The sequence below is a fragment of the Telopea speciosissima genome, chromosome 9, assembly GCF_018873765.1.
Source record: "Telopea speciosissima isolate NSW1024214 ecotype Mountain lineage chromosome 9, Tspe_v1, whole genome shotgun sequence".
Lineage (NCBI taxonomy): Eukaryota > Viridiplantae > Streptophyta > Magnoliopsida > Proteales > Proteaceae > Telopea > Telopea speciosissima.
In genome coordinates this window covers 14,356,364-14,363,738 of record NC_057924.1, presented here as the reverse complement: position 1 = coordinate 14,363,738, position 7,375 = coordinate 14,356,364, and the positions used below count along the sequence as shown (strand labels likewise).

At 37.8% G+C, this 7,375-nt stretch overlaps 2 non-coding genes across 2 annotated transcripts; both read right to left on the bottom strand.

The window, feature by feature from the left end:
• Nucleotides 1–4,695: 4,695 nt before the first annotated feature.
• TRNAF-GAA lies at nucleotides 4,696–4,768 on the bottom strand. The gene has a single exon. It is a non-coding gene; the product is annotated as a tRNA-Phe (tRNA).
• A 6-nt stretch (nucleotides 4,769–4,774) lies between these two features.
• Nucleotides 4,775–4,845, bottom strand: TRNAG-GCC. The gene has a single exon. It is a non-coding gene; the product is annotated as a tRNA-Gly (tRNA).
• Nucleotides 4,846–7,375: the final 2,530 nt, after the last annotated feature.

Here is a 7,375-nt window from a genome sequence, read left to right as displayed (position 1 = left end):
TGCAAGGACATCAGGCCATCAGGGATGCACAAACAATCACCACCTAAGGGGAAGGTGGATTTGGCCGGGTCTTGCAAAGATAAGACCAAGAAGAAGAGAAAGAGAAGGGCTAGCAAAAGAAGGCGACCGACAAGCTTTAAAAGCGGACACTTAGTGCTCGACAAGTTCCTAAAGGAGGTATCTAAGGAGAAGGCTCGCCAATACACTGGCTCATACGAGGTCAAAAGGAAGAGACATGAAAGACTCAAGTTGTGGCTTAATGGACGTTGTTACTTCGCACGAAAGGAGGCTATACAAGCGTTCATGCAGGCCATATATAAAAGTTCTCAAAGAATGTTGCGACAAGGGCTTCGCCAACTTAGGCGGGGGAGAGTGTCACAGCCCACCCAACAAAGGCCCACGGGCCTAACTTGCAAGCCCATGGACTTGAACATTGGGCTGAGACCAAGTCCATGACCTAGAACTCTCTACACTAGAAGGGAGTCTAGATATATTCTAGAATCTCTAGAAGCAAGGATGGTCAAGGAAGTTTCTAGAGAACCCTCTAGAGAAGCCTTGTAAATAGCTAAGGAAAGAGGAGACTTCTAGAGTTCTCCAAGTAGCTAGAGTCCTCCACAAAGGAGATGGGAAGGTTCTAGTCTCTTAGGCTAGAAAGTTCTTCACCATTGGATGGAGGACACTTGTAAATATCTTAGGTATTCTTTGGGTTCTTGGTTGCCTATAAATAGAGGTGGCCTCATTTGGCCAAGGCACCAACCAACCAACCACCCAACCAACTAACCAAGTGAGTTATCAAGCTTTGTACTCAAGCTTTCTAAGTTCAATTCAAGTTCATTCACTCAAACTCTCTTGTGTTCTCTAAGTTCTCTTCCCAAGTCCTTTGCTAGAGTTGTGGAAAGGCTGACTTAGTGCTAGCATGAGTGCTAAGTGCCAGCACGGTTGTTTAGAGAGGTCTAAGTTCGTAACAGCAAGCTGTGTTGCGATACAGAGAACATCACCCCTATTTTTTATAACCCACTGTACTCTGTAGTATTGACAAGGGGTGGTAATTTGGTATCCATCGCATTGTAGATAGGGCCGGGTAAGAATTTATGGCTAATCAAGTTATCAACCACTTCCCTTTAGTGCGGTTGGTTTATGGGACCCATGCATGTTAAACAAAAGATAAATAATTAATGCATTTAATGGGGAAGAGTTCTCTATGGGAGTGTGGCCGGTGTCAATAGGGTGGACATTTTCTCCTTTCATGGGGCGGGACGGTCATTTTGCACGTGTCTGGGTGCAACTCGCAAGGGCCATGCTATTCACCACATCTATGCATTGACACACACACACACACACACATTCATTCATGTTATGTACAACACCAGCTTAATTTCAAAATTGCATCCAGGCACCCCTCATAAAACTCATATTACTATAGCATAACCCCCTATAAAATATCTCATATGCCCCTCTATGTTTATTGTTTTTCCATAATATCCCTCCTCCAAGGCATGTACAATCTATTTTTATTGTTTTTCCATAGTGTCCCTCCTCCAAGGCATGAAATTGTACATTGCCTATGTGGCAAATACTGTCCCATTTTATTTGGGGGGGGGGGGGAGGGGCGGGGAAGGTTTTCTAAACAAGCAGGTTAGCAGGTACTCTCCATTATCTCACATAAATATTATTTGGGTAAGAGATCTTTACTCAGTCGCATGGTCTCTACCCAAGAGTCTAGGCAAATGGGTGAGCCCGCCTGGGTATCTACCCAGGGGGCAGAGGCGTTATCTTATTGTGACCTGTGAGAAGGCGTAGGAAGCACCACCAAGTAGAGATCTTTTTCCCAAATTATTTATTCATTTATTGAAGGAAAGAGAAAAAAACAATAAAAAATGGTGAGCGAAGAGGCACATTGTACGTCTTAGGCTCAAACAGGCCTTTTCTAGGTTTTTTTTTTCTCAACTAATGCAAAATCTTTTCTAAGAGTGACACAAGGCACTGTGCTGATTTAAAAAAATTCATAATCCACACCTTTTTAATCTTATAGCATACAAATGAAAAGGCATCTAATTTCTCCCTGATCATTACCCATTTGTTTACTAGAGAAGGATATTTCGACCATGAACAATGGGGTGGGAATTGATGATGACCCTAGAGTCCAATCATGGCGGTATATTATTATTAGTGAAGAGATTCTCTCTTCATCTTCATCTTCGGTGATGAAAACTTTTTTTATAAGAAAAAAATAATAAAAAATTAAAATAGAACAGCTAATACGTCTTCTTCAATACAACAAAATAAGATTTAGTCTTATAAGATTCGACCTCTGATATGTCCCCCCCCCCCCTTTTTCTCACTCGGGTCAAGGAAAACCATGGTTTGAGGTATTGGTATCGTATCACCTATATCAGATACTATGTCGATACTGCATCGATGACATGATACGAACAAAGGGTAAAATAGTAAAAAAATAATCCTCCATTTTTAAGGAGATTAGGGGCAATTTTTATCCGATACGGTCGATCCATACCAATATTATATCAGTATCGTATTGGTTTTGCAAGTGATCGATACCCTATCCGGTACCGTACACTAAAACCATGGGGGAAAACCCTTTTCCTTTAAATATATTGACTTTTTCAATCTCCTTTGAATGCTTTATCAGGCTGTATGATAATATGAATGCTGTTTCAGATTGTTTGATAACATTTTAATGACCAAAATTCATTCGCTAAACATTAGGGAGAATGTTCTCTGTGTCGTAGCGCAGCCTGTGCGGGGGGAGGGTGGTCATTGCACCCACCCCCATGTGCCTGGGTGGAGCTTGCACTGCGGCACAGAGAACAACACCCCTAATATTAGGTCCCCAAAAAAAAATCTTTTTATTTTAAATGTTTAATTTTATATTTTTGATACCCTGAATGATGTGAACTGGACTCAACATCCACTAAGTTGCCAAATTCACATAGACCATAATACCAATACATGTTTGCATAATGTATCTGGTTTGTGTTGGCCTAGGAACCAGATGATTGACTAGTATCAAACCCCAAAAGTCACTTGACCTTTTTGTGACTTCTCTAACATTAAAGATTGAGTAGAAATTTAGGCTGTGTTTGGTATGCATTCTAAGCAAATTTGGCATTCTTGGACGATAAAAACTACTATTTTTTTATCATCCAAGAATGCATTCCAAGAATGCATACCAAACACAGCCTTAGAATTCTTGAGAATTAGTTAATTCATTTCATGTTAAGTATGTTCTAATATGATTGTTGTCTCTTGAATCATTGTTTTTTTCCATAGAGAATTGGATACACTTAAGATTTTTATGTATGAATTAATGATTATATATGATCGGTTCTTGTTTTCTATTTTTTCAGGACATATTAGGTTTAATTGAGGCATTTCCTTAGGATGATTAATCCTCATCCAGCCAATTTCTTTTGGACAAATTAACCATGATTGAGCTATTTCCATAGGAAAAGTGGCCCTAGAGCTTTGTTTGGTTGCAAGGGAAATTAAAGGAAAGAGAAGTGAAAATTTCAAACCTAAAAAAAAAATTTGATAATTATTACTCTAACATGATTATATAAATTACTTAAATTTTTAATACCTTGTACTTGTAGTTTTTATTTTACTTTGCTAATCCAATGAATTTGGATGCAAAGTAAAGTGAAATTTGATAACCAAATATGGAATTATTTGAAATTGGTAATATAACCACATGGGTAGAGACTGACAACGGTCGTACTCAATGCATGAGGCTCCTGCCATTGATGGGTCTAGGAAGAGTCATAATGTTTCACAACTGATGCTATTAAGTTGTCATATGGCAGAAAAAACACAACCATGCATGGACAGAATACATCTACATAAAACCTCCTTGTAGCCAATATATGGGCATAGGTTTCTCACGATATCAAAATGAAAAATCACACCAACAAGAAAGTGAGACACAGATCCGTTCAATAGAGGACCGACATTTTGTCGATATGTGTGGACCTCACGACCATGGTTCTGAATCTTGGATCGGATTGGCCGATATTGGCTGGATCAGATCGGTATCGATTGAAGTCAATCCTGAGATTAGACCGATACAACAAGGTTTGACTGGATCGTTCCTTGGATCGGCCAACTCGATTGCATCGATCGATCCAATGCGATCCTTGACCGATCTGACAGAATATTTTTTTATTTTTTCAAAGTTTTTATTTTATTTTTTATATTATCTTGACCGATACTGACTGATACCAATCGATATTGACCGATCTGATCCGGATAATATCGGTCAATCCGATCCCGACATCAAAACATCCACCAACTTTGGCCAATACATTACCCGATCTATAAAAGACGATTTTGGGGATGTTTTGACCAATCTGACCGATTTGTATCGATCCAATCCCAATCCGAAAAGATTTTGACAATGACCGATACTGAGTTCAACACCTGAATTTTAAACCTTGCTCACGACCCATCATGGAAGAAGATGTAAAAAGGAATCCCCACTCAAACATCATAGAGATGCTTTTTTCATAATATATTAGATAAAATTTTAGGATCAGAAGCCTAGAGAATAGGTTTGATGAGTACCATTGGCTAAAAAACAAAGGTTTGGTGAGTACCTATATGAATTAATAATATAAAAAGAAAAACAATGCACATGTTAAAAATGAGTAGATTTATTAAATATATAAAAGGAAACTGTGCGGTGAGCGTGGATCGAACACGCGACCTTCAGATCTTCAGTCTGACGCTCTCCCAACTGAGCTATCCCCGCAGAACTTGCACCAGCCGGGAATCGAACCCGGGTCTGTACCGTGGCAGGGTACTATTCTACCACTAGACCACTGGTGCTTGTTACTTCTAGTGTTGTTTGCACATAATATTAACTAAATCTTCTAAAACTGTGTTTAATCTTTACCTAACTGGAAACATATTCCATTAGTGGTGGCCTACGAAAGCAAGGATGTTGTCACCTAAATGGGCATAATTCACAAGTGAGGGTAGTTATTGATGGCTCCCTTTGGTTGCTAGTAAAAGAAAGAGAAGGAAAATGACATTTTGTTTTAAAAAAGAAAACTTTTTGGAACCATTGACTATGTGAGGTAGTTAAACCTCTTAAAATAATTATTAAAAAAAAAAACATCTAAGAGTATGTACAGTACATTGGTTGCATGGAAAAAACTTTCCCATTTGATAATTGTTTTCCCTAATTTCTTCGGTCTGAAGACTGTTGTTGGTTGAGAAAATTATTTTGATTTGCTCTAGGCGATGATGGTTCTACCAGTGTCTTGGTAATCCAATAACTTTTAAAATGTGAAATTTGCAATGTCAAGAAGAAGAAAAAGAAATCAAATTCCTTCTTTTGCAGAACGTATTTGTTGAAATCATTACAACTTGCCAAATCCAAAACTAATGAAACTTACAACTTGCTGATAATGAATGTCGTTTGAAGCAAGCCAAAAGATATATTACAAACCAAAATCTACATTACATTATTCCTAAGATAAAAGATAAAAGACTTGTTGTATTGATTTTTTGGGTCTCTTCTTTGTTTTGAATTTCTCTTTTTATAAGCATCATTGGCAGTTTTGATGGTTTCTATAGTTACCAAGTAGTTTTAAAAACTATCCAATTCTTTGAGAATTGGTTATAACCACCATGTTGACCGTTCGTCGATCATTGACCGTTTATCGGTCACTACCAATCCGTCAGTCTCTGATCGTTCATTGGTCAATGACCGTTTTCGATCATTGACATCGTTTTCGATCATTGACCGTTTTCTAACTGTTTTCAGTCATTGACTAACAAGTCAGTTTTCACTAAAATAGATTTCAATCTATTTCTCTATTGACCGAAATAGACCAAAAATAAGATGTAAACAATAATTATACTTTAAACAGGCTACATGTTGTCGATGTGGGATGGAATCTCCCACGCCATGCCAATGGGAGCAGACGAGGGGATGTTGCACGGTATGTAAATAAGAGAGCCTACATGTCAAGGAGGGGAGACACTATGAGAGGGTTGTTGTATATACTAGTAGTGTGTAAAGCCTTTTCTTTTATATTTTATTTTCCTTTTGTAAAGTAAAATAAAATTTCATAGCTAGATTTGAAATGTTTTTGAAATTAATTATATAAACATTGGAGACAAGTTCTCTATGAGGGAGTCTACCATCCACTCCAGACACACTAGAGGGCAAAATGACCGCCTTGTCCCCCTATGAAAGGCAGAAATCCCACCCCAAGATGCCTATGTGTCCCCTCTCATTGATCCCGTGTGTGCGTAGGAGCCACACTCCCCCATGAACATTCAGTTTTATGTCCTTCCCTTCATTCCCTTCCAACCAGATACATCAATCCAACTTGATGAAAATAAGAGAAGAAATATTGGAAGAATAAGAAGAGACACAAATCCAATTTTAAGAAAAAAAATGAGAACAAATATTGTAAAAAACTAAGAAGTCAAATACACATGTATCACCACATCCCCTTCTCATTGCAATTAGTTACATCTCTAATTTGATTTGTGATGTACATTTAAAACCATCCTAATACTTGTTTTTGGTCTCCTTAAATCCATAAAACTTGATTAACACATAGTCATCTACTGGCCACAATCACATCGCAGTCAAAAAGAGACGTTGTCGACAAGAGCGATTGCCGGATCTCTTCAAAAGTAAGATGTCTCCGAAGACTAGAGCCATGACTCCTATACTTAGAGGACACGGATTTGGACTTCATCTTCTCAAGGAAACAGTTGTATAATATAGGACTATAGGGTAAAAGATTTGTGCAACGCCAGCTTAATTTCAAAATTGTATGCAGGCACCCCTCATAAGACTGAGATTAGTCTAGCACACCACCTATAAAGTGTCTCACACGTTCCTCTATTTTTATTGTTTTCTTATTATGATCTTCCTCCAAAGCTTCATTTCTGAACAAGTAGGCTAGCAGGGTACTCTCCATTGTCTCACATAAATATTATTTATTCATTTATTGAAGGAAAGAGAAAAAAACAATAAAAAATGGTATGTGAGGATGCACAGTCGCCTTAGGCTCAGAGAGGCCTTTTCTTGTATTTTTTTTTCTCAACTGATGCAAAATCTTTTCTAAGGGTGACACAAGGCACATTTTGATTTTTAAAAAAAAATTGTAATCCACACATTTTTTTTGTTATCTTATAGGATACAACCGAAAAGGCATCCAATTTCTCTATGCCCATTACCCTTTTATTGGACTAGAGAAGGATATTTCGACCATGAACAATAGCGGTGGGAATTGATGATGAACCTAGAGTCCAATCATTGGTGAAGAAAATTTTTTTATAAGAAAAAAAATAGAAGAGCTCAAAAAAAGCTTCTTCAATACAACAAAATAAG